This window comes from Pelophylax lessonae, assembly GCF_965119305.1.
Source record: "Pelophylax lessonae genome assembly, chromosome: 3".
NCBI classification, from domain to species: domain Eukaryota; kingdom Metazoa; phylum Chordata; class Amphibia; order Anura; family Ranidae; genus Pelophylax; species Pelophylax lessonae.
Window position 1 is genome coordinate 385,040,082 of NC_138770.1, and position 22,101 is coordinate 385,062,182.

Sequence of the window (22,101 nt, forward strand, 5' to 3'; positions counted from 1 at the left end):
AATGCGATCTGATCATCTTCTAAGTCACAACAATAGACAATCACAGTCTGCTTAAACTAATAACACACAAAACATGACATTTTGCCATGTTTTTATTGAACACACCATGTAAACATTCACGGGGCAGGTGGAAAAAGTATGTGAACCCCTAGACTAATGACATCTCCAAGAGCTAATTGGAGTGAGATGTCAGCCAACTGGAGTCAAATTAATGAGATGAGATTAGAGGTGTTGGTTAAAGCTGCCCTGCCCTATAAAAAACACACACCAGTTCTGGGTTTGCTTTTCACAAGAAGCATTGCCTGATGTGAATGATGCCTCACAGAAAAGAGCTCTCAGAAGACCTACGATTAAGAGTTGTTTACTTGCATAAAGCTGGAAAGGGTTATAAAAGTATCTCCAAAAGCCTTGCTGTTCATCAGTCCACGGTAAGACAAATTGTCTATAAATGGAGAAAGTTCAGCACTGCTGTTACAGTCCCTAGGAGTGGCCGTTCTGTAAAGATGACTGCAAGAGCACAGCGCAGACTGCTCAATGAGGTGAAGAAGAATCCTAGAGTATCAGCTAAAGACTTACAAATGTCACTGGCAAATGCTAACATCCCTGTTAGTGACTCTACAATACGTAAAACACTAAACAAGAATGGATTTCATGGGAGGATACCACATAGGAAGCCACTGCTGTCCAAACAAAACATTACTGCCCATTTACAGTTTGCACAAGAGCACCTGGATGTTTCACAGCAGTACTGGCAAAACATTCTGTGGACAGATGAAACCAAAGTTGAGTTGTTTGGAAGAAACACACAACACTATGTGTGGCGAAAAAGAGGCACAGCACACCAACATCCAAACCTCATCCCAACTTTAAAGTATGGTTGTGGGGGCATCATGGTTTGGAGCTGCTTTGCTGCGTCAAGGCCTGGACGGATTGCTATCATCAAAGGAAAAATGAATTCCCAAGTTTATCAAGACATTTTGCAGGAGAACTTAAAGCAGAGTTCCGGCCTCAAAATCGAAAAAATCGATTTTGGGCCATCCGCTTGCTGAGGACCACCTGAAAAAGAAATGGATGCTCCCAATTTTTTTTTGGTCACTTACCTTGATAGTGAAGAAAATATACTCACCTTCCTTCCACTTCCTCCCTCTGCGGCTGCGGCCCGCGCCGTCACTTCCGGTTTGCGATGGCTCCTGGGAGCTGAACATCATCGCTCCCAGGAGTCAATGCGCCTGCACCGGCCCCGCTCGTCACTTCCGGTGCAGGCGCAGCATTCCCTGCTAAACAGCTTCTGGGCATGCCCAGAAGCTATGCAGGGATGCCGCGCTTGCACCGGAAGTGATGAGCAGGGCCGGTGCAGTGCATTGTGGGACTCTGACATCACCGAAGAGGCCCCAGAAGAGGACGTGCTGGCTTCAGCTGCCCACGAGATGGCAGTGCTGGAGAAGAAATGTTCAAGGTAAGTATTTCTTCTTACAGGTAAGTGCGACCCGGGACAGTTCAGAGGCTATCCATTGTGGAATGTACTAGCCCTGACTGTCCCGGGGGTATTTTTATCTAAATTTGACCCCCGAGGCAGGAACTCCGCTTTAAGGCCATCTGTCTACCAGCTGAAGCTCAACAGAAGATGGGTGTTGCAACAGGACAATGACCCAAAGCATAGAAGTAAATCAACAACAGAATGGCTTAAACAGAAGAAAATACGCCTTCTGAAGAGTCCTGACCTCCACCCGATTGAGATGCTGTGGCATGACCTCAAGAAAGTGATTCACACCAGACATCCCAAGAATATTGCTGAACTGAAACAGTTCTGTAAAGAAGAATGGTCAAGAATTACTCCTGACCATTGTGCACGTCTGATCTGCAACTACAGGAAACGTTTGGTTGAAGTTATTGCTGCCAAAGGAGGTTCAACCAGTTATTAACCACTTTAATACAGGGCACTTCCCTCCCTTCCCGCTCAGGCCAATTTTCCCCTTTTAGCGCTGTTGCATTTTGAATGACAATTGCGCGGTCATGCAACACTGTACTTACACCAAATTTATGTAATTTTCCCCCCACAAATAGAGCTTTCTTTTGGTGGTATTTGATCACCTGTGCGATTTTTACTTTTTGCTAAACAAATAAAAAAAGACAGAAAAGTTTGAAAAAAAAAAAAAGTTTTTTTGTTTATGTTATACAATTTTGTAAATAAATAAGTTTTTTCCTGCACTGATGAGCACTGATGAGACTGCACTGACAGGCACTGATGAGGAGGCAATGATGGGGTGGCACTGATGGGGTGGCACTGATAGGCGGCACTGATAGGCGGCACTGATAGGCACTGATATGTGGCACTGATAGGTAGCACTGATATGCAGCATTGGTGGGCACTGATAGGCGACACTGCTGGGCACTGATAGGCGGCATTGATGGGCACTGATAGGCGGCACTGACGGGCACTGATAGGCGGCACTGACGGGCACTAATGGGCACTGATAGGCAGCACTGGTGGGCACTGATGGGCACTGATGGGCGGCACTGATTGGCACTGACAGGCGGCACTGATGGGCACTAATGGGCACTGATAGGCGGCACTGGTGGGCAATAATGGGCACTGGTGGGCGACACTAAAGGATGGCAATGATGGGCACTTGTGGGCAGCACTGATAGGGAGGACACTAGTGGGCATCACTGATGGGGAGGGCAATGGGGGGCTCCCTGAGCCCTGATCGCCATCCCTGGTGGCCATAGTGGGCATCCCTGGGGTCATAGTGGGCATCCCTGGGGTCATAGTGGGCATCCCTGGTGGATCTAGTGGCACCCCCCCCCCCCGAGGGTCTGCACTGGTAATCAATGATCTGATTACCAGTGCCGACCCCCCCCCCCCCCTGTCAGGGGGGCCGCCGATCGGCGCTCCTTTACTCGTGCCTGTCAGGCACGAACTAAGGAAAGCCGATCAACGGCTGTTCCTGTTTTACTATGTGACCAGCCGTGATTGGACACGGCTGATCACATGGTAAAGAGCCTCCGTCAGAGGCTCTTTACCGAGATCGGAGATGCAGGGTGTCAGACTGACACCTCGCATCACCGATCGCCGCATTGCGCGCCCCCGGGGGGCGCCCAGAGCGGTGTTATCCTGCCGCCGTCATATGACGTCCGGTCAGGATAACTCAACCACATTCCCGCCGTCAATTTGTAATAGGGCGGGCGGGAAGTGGTTAAATCCAAGGGTTCACATACTTTTTCCACCTGCACTGTGAATGTTTACATGGTGTGTTCAATAAAAACATGGCAACATTTAATTCTTTGTGTGTTATTAGTAGCAGACTGTGATTGTCTACTGTTGTGACTTAGATGATGATCAGATCACATTTTATGACCAATTTGTGCAGAAATCCATATCATTCCAAGGGGTTCACATACTTTTTCTTCCAGCTGTATTAGGAATATGAAGTGTTGGTAACAAAAACTATAAGTACACTACATCACTTCTAAAATAAAACTGTGTATTAGTCTCCAGCTTACAGACAAAACATCTCTCCATTTTTCTTATGACCCTAATGTGAGCCCTATCTTTTACACAGTGTGAGCCAAGTGGTAGATGACCTGAGCCACAATATCTGACCAGATAATAATTGTACTTGGAACAGAAGTAGGTATACAAAGCCTATAACATTTAATGACCTTAGAGGCCCCTGCAGAGATTGGACAGCCAAATCATTTCCACCGACATGTAAGAGCAGGATGTCAGATGGTCAATCGAGATGAGCATAGCAATGAATTTCCAGGATCTCATGGCTCCACAGCATCCCATTGTTGGGCTAGATGCCAACACATTTCACTCTAAAACAGAAGAAGAAAGAAGAGTGGAATGGAATGGAAGAAAGAACAGCAAGAAATCGACAGTATATACTGTATATATATATATATATATATATATATATATATATATATATATATATATATATATATATACCTGTATATATCAGCACTCAAACCTTTATAATGTAGACAAAAAGCAACCATAAACAAAATCATCATAAGCAATTCAGCAACCCAAGGAGTTAAAACCAGATACTCCCAGTGCAAAATTACCTAACATATTGCATTCCCATCTGTCTATTGTTTCACCCAATCCCTACCTCTCTTCCTCTGTCAGCGTACTAATGCAAAAGGATTATAAAGAATGTGCAGCAGCCTGATGGCCTGCCACAGCCACAGATTTCCAAAAAAACAGCAACAAATATGAACAGAGGAAGCGTCAGCATGACAAAAAGGGATTTCCCCATGTTGTCAAAGTCTGAGAAATTCTTCAAGAGTCCTCACAGGATAAATCAGAAATGGAAAAATGTTCCAAAGCTACCCCTTGCCATACTGGTCAATTTTGGCCCTCCTGATCTAAATGTTTATCACACTTGAAACTTCCCAGACCTATATTCCCCCACTTCCTTTCTTGTTGGACTAACCAAATCCCTGATTCACATTGCCACAAAAAAGACCATTATAAAGAGTGCCCTAAACAAAATCATCTCATATTGAGATGAGCAAATATTGCACAAAGTCTTGAGTACCATGAGTAAATGATAAAAGGACTTTGGATAATGACTATTCAGGCAGGTACAGCCTTTTTGATAGTCCTTCAATTGTTGTTGAACTACAAACAATTTATTAAATTCCAGGAATCTTGATACTTTAATAGAGCTAACCCAGATAACTTATGGTTTAACACAAGTATAGACACCTCTTGCATACAATTACAAGCAAATTACAAGCCCACTATAGGTACCCAGTGAGCCTGCTGACCAGGTGAAGCCAGTTTTTTCATACCTGTGACTAAATTGTTCACATGGCTGCATTTAAAGAATGCTGAATAAATTCAGACTTGATTGCAAGGCAATCCCCCAGAGCCTCTGAGGACAAGGAATTCTGTGCTGATTTGCTGCCAGTACCAAGAACCATAACTTGTCCCACTGAAGCCGAGACAAAGAATCAGAAACAGAATTCAAACAAGATACAGTATATGAACTGCATTTACAAACATATTTAAATGCAAGCATGTTAGTACTAAATTCTAGCCGTATCATAGGAGGTGGTAAAGGGGATATGTTGTTGACGGTCATGATTATGCCCATATGATCACAAAAGAAAAGCACACACTTGTTAGGAAAAAACAAGCCCCACAACTCGACCTACATTACAATGGGGAAATGTTTCAACAGAACGAAGTTTGGCAAGAATCCTTTATAAAAGTGTAACTCTTGCGCTATCAAAAATAAAATGGAAGGACTCAATCAATAGAATTGATAAAATAATAAGTGTAGTGATAAAAAAAAATGTGAAATTCAAATTGAACAAATGTAATAAATGGTGGGGCTGCTGCTACCACTCAATGCTCATCCTTAGCAAATGTAGATTTCAAACAATATTGAAAGTGTTGCGCTACCCTTAAACTAAACAATTAATACAGTAACTTCATATCAATAAGTTATTATTCACACATCTGTGAATAAAGTGTATAACCAAAGTGGTGCAACACAACATGCATGTCGCTGCAAAATAAATACATAAAAACGAATTCACATTAAGTTCATCATGGTAAAGTCCCAAGAGCAAAAAAGTTCCCAAAAGTGCACTGTGCAATAAACAATAAAACCATAGTTGGTCTTCTGTATATTAAGGACGTAGATGGCATGTAATCGTGACGTCACGCGTAGGGTCTGAACGGAAGTTCCCGGAAGTGATGGTTTCAAGGACTTAGAGACAGCTTTGAAAGCTTGCTGAAGTGTTTTAAAAACTGAGTTAATGCGAATATTTTTGAATAAATGTATTTACATACTGCACTATGAGTATATCCTTTTGTGCCCCCCTCGCTACAACCTAATGGTGACAAGCATATTAAGCAGCCCTCGAGAGGAACGGCCTAGGATAGGGCTTGCACTGGATGGATATTTATGCACAGAGGACATCTAGTGACCGATATTAGCATTACCATGTAACTGAGGTGAGAACATAGAGAGCACAAATAGGGGCATGCAAAGGAAGAGGAGTAACCCACAAGAATTTTCACACTGGGGGGAAGGGAGTCACCTATATTTTTACCAAGAATATTGATTTTTTTTTTTGTACTATTGACTTTTTTATCCGTTTATATACAGAAGACCTATGTGGCTTTATTGTTTATTGCTCAGTGCACTTTTGGGAATTTGTTTGCACTTGGCACTTTACCATCATGAACTTTATATGAATTCGTTTTTATGTATTTATTTTGCAGCTACATGCATGTTGTGTTGCACCACTTGGGTTATGCACTTTATTCACAGATGTGTGTATATTAACTTATTGATGCAAAGTTGCTGTATTAATTGTTTAGTTTAAGGGCTGCACAACACTTTCACCATTATTGTGAAGAGCCCTGCTTCCTCCAATTCCAGCACTCCACTGGCCCATTCAAAGCAAGCCAACAAGAACTCTAAGAAATGCTGCAAATCCTTTTGATGGACCTTATTTATGAACATAAAATGACTAGGGGCAATGATGGCAAATGTATCAGTAACAACAAACAATTGACAGTTGACAACAAAATATCCTGACTATACAAATGGAGCAAGAAAACCAAAAACACTAAAATTGTCAAAAATCTTACTCACCCAGCTCTAAGTGATTGTAAAATTGTTTAAAAGAGACCCTAAAGGTCACAGCTGTTGCTATAAAATCAAATAGTAAAAGAAGGCAAGGTGCAATAGATTCACTCTACAGTATAAAATAAAATCTAAAACACTAGCAGCGCTATACTATGCACAGCACATCTATATGCATATAAATATCAATTAAAAGAAAACATATATTGATATGTAAATGACCGCATGCATGCATATGAAAAAGTCCCAGCTGAGAGTTAGTTGTCACAGTCCAGATTGAATGTCAAACTTACAAGAGGAAGGGTGTGTCAAGGTCAGCTGACACAGACCACAGAGCTGACAGCGAGCTGCAATCATAACGTGCTGCAGTGGCAGTCCAGGTCAGAGCCTGCACCATCCACACTCATCTCATCCCTGCCATCTCCATCCACCAACAAGACATGACAGCTGCACCTCCACACCACTGAGCCTGCTGCAATCACTGCCCAGCACTGCCAGCTGGAGTTTCATGACACGGATGTGGTGAGTGGAGTACATCTGGAGGTTTGAATACGATTTGGAACCGCATTGCAGCTGAATTGGAGTCCAACGAATTGAGATCTGTCTGAGCTATACAGGCTTGATTTTAGCAGCAGTATGGTGAGTGTCCATTTTGATGGGGAGCACGTCTGGATGGTGGAGGTTTATTGGGTGCTTTTAAGAATCCTTCACACCCTTCCTCTTATAAGTTTGACATTCAATCTGGACTGCGACAACTAACTCTCAGCTGGGACTTTTTCATATGCATGCATGTGGTCATTTACATATCAATATATGTTTTCTTTTAATTGATATTTATATGCATATAGATGTGCTGTGCATAGTATAGCGCTGCTAATGTTTTAGATTTTATTTTATACTGTAGAGTGAATCTATTGCACCTTGCCTTCTTTTAAAATATCCTGACTATTGGCATGATATGTGATGCACAGCTTAACTTACGCAACAGTACTTGCAACTGCCACAGCATAATTTTCTTTTTTCACAGGCCATCTGCACTGATAAATGAAGGTCTGTGAGTTTGTCCTGTTTGCAGATGACATTCCATCACTACCAAATTGATGACAATACCCAAAAAACTAAGGCCATTCGTCTTATCAAGCATCAATGATATCCCAAATCAGTGAGTCACATGTTGGACCATAGCTGGTAAACTGGCACAGAAAAGAACCAAGTGCATACAAAATTTCCAGAATAGTGTGTGACAGAGCCACCCCCATCACATCCTGAACCACCCACCCCAGGAAAGAGCTAAACACTTTGAACAGGAAACAAGGAAATGGAACAACCCATTGCAAGACAGCAGTCCACAAAGAAACGCCCCTGTGATAAACAACCTAGGAGGCGAAAGTTCACTTGGTGAACAGGTAATAAAAAAAAGGCAGACTCAAAGTCTATTTTGGCCAACAAGGAACCTTGGCCATAATAACAGACCCAAGTAATTGCTGCACCAAAGATGTTTAAGATGCTTTGATGGGGGCCTAACACGTGACATCAGTCCACAAACCGGGTGGAAGCTCAGGCATGCTGGCTGTTTTAATTACACGCTGTCTGTGATTATGCATTCTGTAAGTGCATTATTATTGTTTTAAATCAATGTTTGGTAAAATACTACACTACGTGGTCCTCATTTTGCATTTAAATACTCTATTTGGAGCACATTTTCCTTATGAGTCTGAAGAGTCCTAACATTTTGAATTGTGGCATATCTGGCTGCAGATGTGTATTCCAATATGTTCCACACTAACAGAGAAGACTATCAAGGATTTTAAATGTAGCACTATTATTTGCACTGTGATTGGTTTCTTTTGGCTCTTTTATGCATTTTTTGTGCTATGTAAATTGCACATTGTACCTTTAGTTTATTATATTATGCAATATTAAATGAGTTGTATATACTGCTGATTATGCACTATTCACATGAAATAAGTGGCTTGCATTTTGATATGAATTCACATTATTTGGACAGTGCACTCTAATATTGTTTTGTATAGTTGTTTACACATCTTACCCGATTAGGTGAGTTATTGCCGCAGTCCCCTATTTTATTTAATTGGTAATCATTTATTAGTGATTTTTGTTGTTTATATTTGAATCAGGTGAAGATCTTGATTGAAATAATTGCATTTTTTCACTGTATCATTACATATTCTTTTTCACATAGCTAGCACACTAATATATTTTGGTTTAATAATTGAACATTTAAAGACAAAATGCCTTGGGCACTATGTGTAGAGATATGATGTTGCACAAACTCTGCTATAGATCAAGACATAGACTGCAGTGGTCATGAGTGTGTAACACAGAGTGTAGGGGTAAGGAGTGTATAATGTACAGTGTTCAGAAAATAGGGATATGTAAGGCACAGAGTGCAGGGGTCAGAAACAGGTAACGCTCAGAGTGCAGAGCTCAGAAGTATAGAGGTTAAGAGTGCATAATGTATGAAGTGCAGATGTCAGGAATGTGTAACACACAGAGTGAAAGGGTTCTAGGTGCTTAGGGCCATAGTACAACTCTCTCCCTAAAATCCCTCCCAGTATAGAGCTCTCTCTTCCCTAATACCCCTCAGTACAGACATCTTCCCCCACAATACAGACCTCTCTCTAACAGTACAGACCACAGACTCCACAGTACAGGCCTCTCCCCCCAATACAGACCTCTCCCCTGAGTACAGACCTCTCCTCCCCACAGACCTCCAGTAGAGAGAACCGATTCCCCCCCCCCCCCAGTACAGACCCCAGACCCTTCTAGTACCCACATCTCATCCTCCACAGTACAGACTACAGATCCCCATTACAAACCTCACCTTCCAGTACAGACACTATCCCTCCAGTACAGACCTTCCCCCAGTACAGACACTACTGGGGTCAGATCCCCCAGAATAGACCCCAGACCCCACCAGTACAGATCACAGATCCCTCAAGTACAGACTTTACCCCCTCATAACAGACCACAGAATACCCAGTACAGACCACAGATCCCCGCAGTACAGACCTTTCCTCCCCAGTTCAGGTTAAAGTGAGGGGTACAATTCCAGTCATATGATACTGCACATCAGAACTGAGGAGGAGCCTTCCTTGTCTCTGTAAGCCACTGTGTCTGTGATATGAACAAGCCAGCACCTAGCTCCAGAGATTAAAATTTGTCCCGGAGATTAGCGAATGTGTTAAAGTTTCACTTTGCAAAGAATACACAATCATGTGCAAAAATATAAAATACAGCATTTTTGCTAGCACATGATTGGATGATGTAAGTCAGCAGAGCTTCACCTTATTCAGTAAGCTCTGAGGCAAAATCCTTTGAAAAGTGCAACTTCCCTTGCTAAGTAAACATCATACTTGCCTTCAGTAAATCAACCCCAGTAAATCTTCAACTGCACTAATTGGTGTTGATTTACTAAAGGCAAATCATTTGTGCACTTTGCAAGGAAAGTTGCACTTTGGATGGGGATTTTCCCAAGAGAATGAGGTGAAGCTCTGCTGGCTTCCATCATCCAATCATGTGCAAGCAAAAATGCTGTTCTTTTTTATATTTGGCTAGGTACATGTTGTACCTAGCAGACATCTAGAAGTATTCTCATTGTGAATTATCATGAGTGGAGCTTTCCTAAATGCTAACCACCGTTGATAGTGGTAAGTCCTGCTATCCACTTGTGACCAGGGGTAGCATTCTGAGGAATATTTTCTATACTATATTATTCTTTTATTGTTGATTGTTCCTCTCTCTTATATTTGGTGGTCTTTGGTTGTTTTATTTTAGCCTTATATTAATTGATGGTTGGAATATATATGGCAGCCACTAACACTAAGCTGTTATATCCCCATGCTTGGAGGTTGGTATGGTAGATGCTGTTTGTGGGATGTGGATTAATAGGATACCATTCTTAGACACTACCCTTGTTTTAGGAGCGGTGGATGAGATTATGGTCATAACGTCCATTGACTATCTTAAGTGCGTTTATATATTTTCTTAAAGAATCATATAGGGTCAGTGGATATCTTCTCTTATTCTCTCTCCTGTTTGTTGCATGTACACTGGGTTTTATTTCTTCGTTTGTTTCAACTTTCTGCCTCCCCATAGTCCAAACTGACATGACGAACTCACCCAGAATGTTATTCATGAGGTCTTGGTTTTTTTTTTTTTCCTCATACACTTATGTATGTGGATTGTCCCCTTTGTCCTATGGGATTGGCATATACGGGACCATATATATTATGCATGTATTTAACAAATATGTGTATATTATTTTCATAGATTTATATTGTTGCTACTAGGCACTTTGTCAGGTAAAGAGATTTGAAGCTCTGAGGAAGTGGCTGTGACTGCGAAATGCGTAGTGTAAATACTTCAATCCTACTGACCACTGACTCAATGATTTTATTTGATGTTCTGTGGGAAGGTTATCCTTACTTTCTGTTTAATTTTTTTCAACATTTTGTAATAAAGATATACATTTTTTATACTATATATTTATTTGTTCTCCTTCTATGGGTTATATTTGATTGGGTTTATGACCCCTTAGTATTGAGCTGGACTAGCTGTTATTAGTTAGATACAGAGCCTCTTCCACATATCACTTTATCTTCTAAATTATTTTTATATTCCTTGCATGTGATTAGGTATTCTTTGAAAAGCTAATTTTGACTACATTCACTAAGCTCCTGGAAAAATTCCCATGCAAAGTGCAATTTCCCTTGAAAAGTGGACAGCCTATTTGCCTTTAGTAAATAAATGCCATTGTGTTCTTTGTCACAGGTCACGCATCCAAGCTACTCAGCCCTGAGCATGCCCCTGACATGTTCCTGCCCACATATTAACTTAAAATACCCCTCCTCTCTGATACTCCATTTACCAGCCAGGAACTTTTCTTTTACAGGGACAACTTTTGTGCAATTTTAATTGTAACAATGCAGCTGTTTTAATGAATGGCGCCTGTTGACAAACAAAGCCATTCATTGTTATAAAGCTAGTGGGAAGTCAGAAACCTTTATCAACGTGAGGAGGTGGGGGGGATAATAATGGTGCCAACATCGAGCACAATGTCTTGCTGACTATAAGAGAAAAATGATAAACACTATATTAAAACAGAACAAGCAATAATGCTTTAGGGGCTGTGTAAAAACAACACTTGCAAAGACAAACTGTGTTTATACAGAATACTAGAAAGAGGCATTACAAGGTAAACATATTACTAGTGACACATATTCCCAGGGACATTACTAGGGTCAAATATTACCAGGGACACACATTCCAAAAGATATTACAAGGTACATAGTTCACCAGGCACACATTCTTAGAGACTTTACTTGGGACATACAGTATATTACCAGAGACAAACATTTCTAAGAACTCTATTAGGAAGGTATAATATCAGGGACATATGATGCCAGGAAAACTGTCAAGATAAATATCACTAAGAACAATATAAAACACATAAAATTTCAAATGCATTACCAGGTACATTAACAGGGATAATGTGTTTGTTTTTATGAGTACATATTATATAGGATCTTCACAGGGACCAGGCACACACATTGTCACAAATGTCAGGGACTCGTATCATACACAATTTGATAGGGCTGTTGGGTAACTTCAGGAATATTCTATATCTTCTGAATAGTACATACCAGAGTTCTTCCTGTTGTTGGTACATGTCCTCCCATTACAGATGCAGCTTTTGGGGGGTTCGCCACAAAAAAAAATGCTGATCCCCACAGCCCCCTCCACCCTGCCATTTGCAGGATAAGCTGAACATTACAGTAATGTGCCACCCAAGTGGTGACCTCAGGCCATTCATACTGCATGCACAGTGTACTCTTCTATTCAGCGATTCAGAGGATATAGATTTGCAAATGGGGATTTTCTGAAAATCTTCCTGCAGTTGAACTTACACTTTGAGCTAGACTGTCCCTTGGTATTTTCTGTTTTTGCTTTATGCAGCCAGACATAAGCCAGTCCGCACTTTATGTACTTTTTCTGTGATCGGCAAGTTTCTCCTAAACTCAGACTGCTTGCCTGCCACTGTTAATGAGGACATTCCAGTAGTCAGTGTATGAAGAAAAACAAATCTGAGTTATACATTTTTATTCACCCCAGCTTAAAACTAGGAAGTTTGTTCAATGGTTTGTGCTGAGGGAAGGTAATACATGTTTGGAGCAACCTTTCAGAGTGTTCTTTTCTTTTGTGGATTTTGCCCCAGACAGAGCTACTGTAATGCTTTTAGGCACATATGTCAAACACAAGGCCTGCTAGGCCTTGTCATGTGGCCCTTGCACCAAGGTTTGCAGCCAGAATGTGGTGGAACTCCATTCTGCCACCTCCAGCTCTCACCCTCCGCTTCCCACTCATCACTGTTACTTGTAAACAGAATCCTTCTGTGCGGAAAAATATCATGCTGGATATCTATACTGATATGGACAGGGTAATGTGTTAAGAATGAAAGAATGCCACATCATTTGATAGAAATGAAAATGATCAACCTACAAAGGGCTGAATCCAAAGACACCCTGAAAATCAAAGTAAAAAATGATGCAGCAAGCTAGTCCATTTTACTGAAATTTCATTGCAGTTACTCAAAATGATCCTCATGAGATGTCAGATGGTTTCCTGGGGTATTTCCTCCTAGATCTGGACCAGGGCATCACTGAGCTCCTGAACAGACTGAGGTGCAACCTGGCGGCGTCGGATGAACTGAAACATAATCTCCCAAAGGTGTTTTATTGGATTTAGTTCAGGCGAGCGTGGGGGCCATTCAATGGTATCAATTCTTTCATCCTCCAGGAACTGGTTGCATAATCTGATGCCCTGCAGAAGGAACCCAGGACATGCTGCACCAGCATAGGGTATGACAATGGGTCAGAGGATTTCATCCCCATACCTAATGGCAGTCAAGGTGCCATTGTCTAGCCTGTAGAGGTCTGTGTATCCCTCCATGGATAAGCCTTCCCAGTGCCAGTGTCGGACCTGTTTAATTGACTTGATTGTATACTTTGATTAAAAAGTGTTCCATTTTTTTGAGCAGTGTATGTTGTCAAGGAGTCTTTTATAGATATATTTTTTAGATGAAATTTTAATGTTGGACGAAATAATTAATGAATCCCCACTGTATTGATGTTATATGTGTTTTGTTATGTAAAAAGCACAAACATAAAATAAATATATATAAATATATATATGCTAAAAGAATGCTGAAGAGTTAGGCAACGTAATTTTTTTTCCATATTTCTTTTGAACTCTATTGGTGAGTTATTTGTATTTGAATTTCTGAAACTGTAAACCTTGTGTGGCCATTGCATCGATGGCCCCACTCCCTCTATTGGATTGTTCCATAACAGCCCTGCTGTACTAGTGTTTTGATATTTTTTAAACCCTTTCCTAGAATATGATGCTCAGGAATGTTTGGCATCACAATAGTTTCTAGTCAGTCTGTTGAGGGAGCACCAGAATTCTGTAATAGGGTAGTAGTGCAGGGAGTTCTCTCAGTCCCTTTACCTGGCTGGGTTTATCGTTAGTAAATTCTGAACTTAGCCAAGGGGAAGGTCCCCTGTGAGCAGGCATTCTATGAAGAGGCCCTAGGACTGGAGCTGAGTGGGTGTGACCCTTTTTGTAGGCTGTGTTGCTGTAGGCAATATGGGCCTGGAGAGTTCTGCTAGAGTCTGAGAGCTGGAGCACATTAACACTAGACTCTCCTGTTCTGTGACTTTGCTACAGTGGATGCTGTGCGATGCCCTTGGATGCTGAGACGTATCCATTCACTGTGCTGTAGGAACCCTAGAAAACTTTTTGGTGCTCCATCTCCTCATGTTCCATCTGCTACTAAGTTCCCTTTAAAGTGTTGTATTGCATCCTGACCTGGCCTGCAATTTTGCATGCTACAAGTAAGTGAACCACCAGAGGACAAGGTATTTCTAGGAGGGTGTCTTGGAAGTAAACAGGGCCACTATAAGAGAAGGAGGGGATCAGATTGTGTCCATGCCCTGGGCACAGAGCGTCAGCATGGAGGGGGGCATCACAGAGCTTATGTAGTATTGGTGATTGGTGGTGAATGACACTTAGGACACTTGCCTGCCTCTTCTGTGGGGTTCTCCTGGGTCTCCAACACAGCACTTACTCATTCAGCAGCAGCTGGTATCTCTCACTGCTGACTGCATGTTATAACAACAGTTAAAGTGTAACTAAACCCATGAATTGAATGGTTTCCAAAACAGTTATGGTCAAGGAATGCAGTGAATGGTAACTGTCACAGTTGCTTGTGGTCTCAACCATCATGCCATCAAATTGCTGGTGTCACAACTGACTACACATTGTGTAGCACCATGACAGCTGCAGTTGAAACCAAAGCTAAGATGGCAACTCCCTTTTCTGTATAGCATGGAAGGGTTTACTTCTGCTTTAATGTCAGAGCCAGGGAAGCTTTCTTTAGGCTCCTCCTCAGCTCTGTCATGTCAAGACAAGAAGGAGCCTGGGAGGAAGGTCATCTGCTGGCACTGAGGTCTATGTTGGCAGTGGAGATTTGGCTGGGAATAAGAGGACTTGTACTGGGGGGTGGATGGAGGAGAATTTGCTCTAATGGAGGATTTGTGGAGGAGTTGGGGGGCATTTATGTTGGGAGGAATGACGTAGATTTATATTTTGGGGGGATTTGGAGACAAGAGCATTTGTAGTGAAGGGATTTGTGCTTGTGTGTGTGTGTGTAAGGTGATGGGTAAAATAGGAGGACTTGTGCTAGATGGAGGGGTTGAAGAGAGGTGGACTTATGCTGGGAAATTTGGGGGTGAAATGACTTGTGTTAGAAGGAAGGGTTTGGGAGAAGGAGGAGAAGACAATTTGTTTTAGAAGGGGTGAATGGGGGGGGGGGGGGTGGTAGAAAAGTGAATCGGGGGGGGGGGGGATTCTGTTGGGGGGATTTGGAGAGGAAAGGGATTTGTGCTTGGAGGGGGAGAAAATGTTTGCCTAAAGGGAAAATTTGGATGGGTGGAAGGGGGTTTGTGCTGGTGCTGCATGGGGGGATTAGGGGAAGGATTGGCGCTGTGAGGGTGGGTGGGAGGATTTGCTCTGGGGGATATGGGGGGAAGAGGATTTGTAATAGAAGGGGTATTTTGGGTGGGGTTGGGCTGGGAGGAAAAGAGGGTTTATCCTGGGAAAGGGAAATGTAATGGAGAAGTTACTGTACATGCTAGAAGGGGGGTGGGGGAATTTGTGCTGTAAAGGTGGACTGGGGACGGGGGGGGGGGGAGGATTTGTGCTGAAAGGCTAAGTGTGTCTTACTGCATTCTATTCTTAAGGTAAAAAACCTTCTGTGTAATAAAATCATCCCCAGCCCCCCTTAAATTTACTTGAGCTTGTTCACAATACAGCGCTGTGTATGAAGGCAGAGGCTTTCCCTTCTCTGTCCCTCCTCTCTGGGCAAATTGATAGCAGCAGAAACCATTGCTGTTATTCAAATGATGTGATGAGGAGCAGGAAGTGGGGCCAAGCCACCCAGTTTGTGTCAATGGAAACAGAAAAGGCAGTTTGGGAGCGAGCCTGCACGAATGCCCCCCTATAAAGTGGCTTCCTATGAGGGCACTCACCAAAGTGGAGGTACCAGAAGCACTGGTGAGGGACCTGAGAAGAGAAGGATCGGGGTTGCTCTGTGCAAAACCATTGCACAGAGCAGGCAAAAATGACATTTTTGTTATTTTATTTATAAAAAAAAAAAAAAGGAACCTGCAATATCACTTTAACTTGCGTTACGTATTCCTAAACCCAATGCTGACTGCAGTACATTATGCAGTACATTATGCACTCCTGACTGTACATTGCATACCAATAACCCCTGAACTCTGCCATACAGACTCCTGTACTATATACATTATACTGTACATTGCATATTTTTCACCAAAGTGTTAATTGTCTTAACACTATAAAAAGTTTTATGATTAACAGTGATGAATTATATCTTTTGAATATTTAATTATCTATCTGCATGCTTACAGACTGTGGTATTTGCACCTAATTTATTTGTATTGGTAAGTGTTATTGAGTGCTGCTGTATTCATTTATTATTTATTAAGATTTTTTTTTTTATTTAGTATTTGCACAGTTTTTTTAGTTTAAAAGTTTTTCATACCTGCCTAAAACTTGTGCACACTTGGGTATGTCTGTAATTCAAAGGGTTTGTCTTTGTCCTGTATGTGTGCATTACTGAAATGTGGACACAGAAGGATACTGGTCTTGGGGGAGGGGAGGGGCAGTTTCCTGCTGCTGGATGATTTGCATACATACACAAGTGTGGGATAAGTATATATTTAAATTGTTTATAGTAAAGACCAGAAAAATTGCCTTTCTTTTGTTGTAAGAATCTTAACACAGCTGCATTGTTTTCAACGGATACCTTCACACAGTACAAGTAGACACCCACCAATATGTCAGATGACATCGATTTACACACTGGAGATGCTGGGGTTTCTGCCACCTTTCCTATGCAGTGCTCTGCGTAAGAACGGGTTTGTGGTTCTGAAATCTAATCCCTGCAAAATTGTTGAAATGTCAACTTCCAAGACTGGCAAGCACAGTCATGCCAAGGTTCACCTTGTTGGTATTGATATCTTCACTGGTAAGAAGTATGAAGACATCTGTCCATACACCCACAACATGGATGTTCTTAATATTAAAATAAATGACTACCAGCTTATTGGCATTACCAATGGATACCTGTCACTGTTGTGTGACAATGGTGACGTTTGTGATGATCTCAAGCTGCCAGACAGAGACCTGGGAAAGGAAATAGAGGGTAGATATGAAGTGGGTGATGAGATCGTGATCTCAGTTTTGCAAGCAATGGATGAAGAATGTACATTAGCCATCTAGACCATGACCAAATAAACAGGGATCCTGAGACTCGAGCTGTCTGCTCAGGTCAAGATTAACCACAGATTTTAAATTTGGTTCTAATTGTCACCAAAGCTATGGCCTTCACAAAAACCTCATTTTTTTTTTTTTTTTGTTTGCAAATACTGCTGGAGTCTAAATTTTGGTTATGCAGTCTAACTGGCAATTTCCAAAATCACTGCAGTTTTTTAAACTTTAGTACTTAAGTTACCTTTAACATAAAGGCATTGAGTCCAAATGAGCAGAAATGCCTCTGCAGTGGAATTCAGAATCTGTTCACTTGTGATACGTACTTTAGATCAAGCCTGTTATGGGTATTCATCTAAAAATGATAAAGGTAATTTTAGTGTAATGTTAGGCCAACTTTGTATTCTGCTTAGGTTAACTGAAACAAATATAACATTTCTTTTGCATGTCTGAGCATTTGGAACTCCAAATGCATTAACTTAGGATCCTTCAAAAATAAAGTGATTTAGGATTGCCAGTTGATGCATCGTTTTCCTGCCCCTTCCTTAGAAAAGAACTACTCCTGGTGGCCATGTGCAAGTAAATTGTATTACTTCTGTGCTCTCCTGCCACAACATGTTGGCTTGTATATTTATCAAAATGGTGTCAAAGCCTGCCCACAGGCACATGGGTATGTTGGGTGACTCTACACAGCAGGCATGCATGTCACAAAATGAGGATTAGAGTTGTAAATGCTACAGATTTTTACTCGAGGCCTTTGTCATCCGACTGAAAAAAAAAATAAAGAAAATGCAGTTCAGTTGTTCTTTTTCTTTTATTGTATTTATCTTGAAATATTAAACAAAGTAAAGACCTTCCCAAGACAAAAACAAAAAAAAAAACAGAAAAACTATCCCATCGCTACATCAGAGAGTGACTGTAGGAGTTCTGCTTCAGTTATGACTTGTTCAAACATTTAATGCTCCACCTCATTTACAGTATATGAGGCAAGATGACATTTCACCAACTTACCCAGTGGTAGAGGGTTAGGGGTGTCGCCATGAGAGGTATATGGGAATTTATATAAATATTTAAATACTAGTGGAAGTGTCCTAATTAGGGGGGGTAAAGCATGCATCTTGTTTTTGCTTATGGTCATGGACAATCAGTTTGCCAGGGGTTTTTTCCCCATTCATAGTATTGTCTAGAAACTAAGTTAGGTATTTACCTAGTTTATTTTAGATAGCAAGGAACTGAGCTCATCTCAGTTGCTTGGCAGGGAGCAGTGATTTTATTAATGCTGAAAGGGCTATATTAAAAATGGCCATTTCCTGAACCTGCCTGCGAAGTAGCACTTCTGTATGATGTACTGCAAACTGATATTACTGCTTTTTTTCTGTTTGTAAGTAAAGCTGCCAGGAATTCCCTTCATCTATACCAGAGCCTGATCCTAGATGTGGGTCTGATAAATATTTTATTGGGGAATCCCACACAAAAAAACAACATGAGGTACCCTAAATTAATATACCAGACCCTTTGGGTTTGGTATGGGTTTTAGATAAAACCTCACATAAAAACAAAAAAAGAAAGGCATAGACTCCCCCTCCAGAATTCAATACAGACCCTTATCTAAGCATGCAATCTGGCAGACAAAGAACGGGGTGGATATGTTTGTGCCCCCCCCCCCCCCAACCATACCAGGCCAAGGCAGCTTTGGCAAAATACCTAGTTCCCATGTTGATGAAGAAAAGGGCTTCTTACCCACAATCCTGGCTTGGTTAATATGGTGTCTGGGGGCATGAATATGATTGGAATCCTAAAGCCTCTTTCAAAAATAAGCGGGCTCCTAAATACCTCCCTACCTCCTATGTGAATGATTAAAGGGTACATAGTACCCCTCTTTACATTTCAGCTGTCAGCAAGGAAGGCCTGATTGACAGCTGAATGGTCAGGGAGGATGAATTATGGTTGTTATGACAATGGTGTTCATGGCTCCCTAACAAACAGGTGGCCTGCAGAAGCTGCCATATTTAGTAGCGGTAGTAGTCCTCTGCAAAATTTTTCATGACTTTCATGCACAGCCGGAGGCTCAACGCTGTGCAACAAATGGCTGAAAACCCCTAAAGTTTAGCTAAACTCCAAACTGTCAAAATTCAGACAAAAAGTTTGGTTTGGGTTTAGTCTTGATTTGAGGCCTATCCCTTGTGGTAACATATTGGAAGTTTTCTGAGAGCAAATGGCTTAGTATAGTCAAAGGGTTTAGTGGTCAAATATAAGAACAGTGTAAGAAGTGTTCAGGGAGAAAAAAAATCTCATCAAACTGATTCATGGATTTTAAGAGCTGCTGCAAGGATATTTGTTTCATTGCATAATATTCAAAGGAGAGTCTAACAGCTGGAGTGTGGTATGGATCTCCTAAGGCTCTGCTAGCAGTTTGGGCTTAGGAATCTTTGGGGCTAAGTAAAAGGGGTAGAGATCCTTCAGGAATCTCTGTGTGGGAGATTTGCTGTTTCTTCATGCAATCAAGCATGCTGGGAACCTGCTTTGAAAGGACACTTACATCCTTCACAAGGTGTCAGGGAGAGGTTTAAGTGCCAAGTGTCTGTCCAGGGTCCAAAGGCTGTGTTTTAATGATAAAAAGTATAGCTTTTTTGAAAATATACATTGCGGCTGTATTTTGTGAAATGTCAGGAAATCACTCCTGAAGACTTGTAAGAGATTGGGGTTAGTTTGCTAAAGCAGTAGAGCATGTTTGATTTTAAACTGAATTTTAACTCTGAAAAGTAATTTTCTTTTTACCTATTTTAGTGAATGGGGTTAAACAAAATGAAAAATTGTTTGTAAACAATACCCACTCATGTGCAAGGAAAAATAAAAAAAAAATAGAATTATATACCAAAAAATGTTGCGCAAAAATATATAGTGAATAGTATAAATGATCTTAAACAATAACATAATAATAAATAATATTCTAATATAAGTATAGCAGGTCCATCAAAGCAGTCTCAAAATAAATAAATACTATAAAGTGCCCAATATGAAGTGCCAAAAGTGCTACATAAATAAATGGGCAAAATTCACAATGTGCAAAAATCAGAGTCTCTAATAAAAAACATATGAGAAGTCTATATTGTGCAAAATAATCCTATTAAACAGTGCAAACTTAAATAACTGTTTAATAGGATTATTTTGCACAATATGGACTTGACATATGTTTTTTATTAGAGACTCTGATTTTTGCACATTGTGAATTTTGCACATTTATTTATGTAGCACTTTTGGCACTTTCATAGAGGTCCATTACCATACCGACATTTCTTGGTCGGATTCTTATTAGTGGATATTTTTACACATGAGCATTTCTTCACATTGGGCACTTTATAGTATTTATTTATATTGAGAGTGCTTTGATGGACCTGCTATACTTATATTAGGATATTATTTATTATTATATAGACTTTTTACAAATTGAAGGTTATTTGTTATCTATTTGTTTAAGATCATTTATACTATTCACTATAAATTTTTGCGCAACATTTTTTGGTATATAATATTTGCACTGTGTGAGTTAGTGGAGTGTTGCAGCAAATATATTAACACCTGGTTTCACGTGGGATTTCTTGATCTTAAAAAAAATAGAATTGTTGCTTTCACATGATTGATGATGATCATTCATGAATGATGATTGATCATTTCACATGATGATGATAATAAAGGGAACAAAGTGAAATTTCACTGTTTAACCTTATTACTAAGATGAGTAAAAAAAAAAAAAAGTGACAAAAACACTTTGCTTATCATATAAGACTTCCATCTCTATTGCTTTTGCTGTTTCTGTTGCACTGGATAACGCTGTGCACAAATTAAAAAAAAAAGATGCATTGCTTTATGTGCTCTCACTAGCTGCTCTTGGTGCTACCCCTATGCAGCTGCTTCAAAGATGCAGTCATCCTACATTAGACTTTCCTCTGACAGCCAGAGGGCACTGAGGGATAATGGAACATGAAGTTCTATTTTAAATACAGAACAACTGGATTGATGACCACAGAACTTTTCATCTGGCTTATTTTGAAGAATTTCAGCAGTGCCTTGGAAGGTAATTACCAAAAGAGTAACGCATAAGATTTTGTATAAAGAAATGTAATATCTGTGCAATATATGTAGTGGATTATAATGAATCATCCTAAGCCCCTATTTGCACTATGTAGCGCAACATCAGTCATCAAGCAAATGCAGTTTTTTGCAAATTGTCAAACTTGCGCAAAATGCAGCCCATTCATTTCAATAGTCTGTCCTACATGTGATAAATGTGGTAAAGAAGTTCATATACCTTTTTGAGATTCACAAATTAACTGTTTGTTTTACCATTCATTTTTGTTTTTAACAATTGGGGTACCACTAGCGATGAATGGTACTGCAAGTGCTACACGCATTTTTGCTACACAAGTGTGAATGTAGACTAAGCGCAGGTTCATCCTTGTGCGAGTTGATTGAGAACGTGATGCGTTACAAAAAGCCTAGATTCGCATGTCATCCCAAAATACATTATGTTCAATGATGGTTGTTGACAACTATGCCTTGAGATTTCTATGCAAATGTGATGCGACAATGAAAAGGGGCCTGTGCA

The 22,101-nt window shown here is 40.7% G+C and overlaps 1 pseudogene across 1 annotated transcript; it reads left to right on the top strand.

The window, feature by feature from the left end:
• Positions 1-17,062: 17,062 nt before the first annotated feature.
• Positions 17,063-18,294, top strand: LOC309551761 (eukaryotic translation initiation factor 5A-1-like; annotated as a pseudogene). Its single transcript has one exon. The product of its transcript is annotated as a eukaryotic translation initiation factor 5A-1-like (transcript).
• The last annotated feature ends 3,807 nt before the right edge of the window (positions 18,295-22,101 follow it).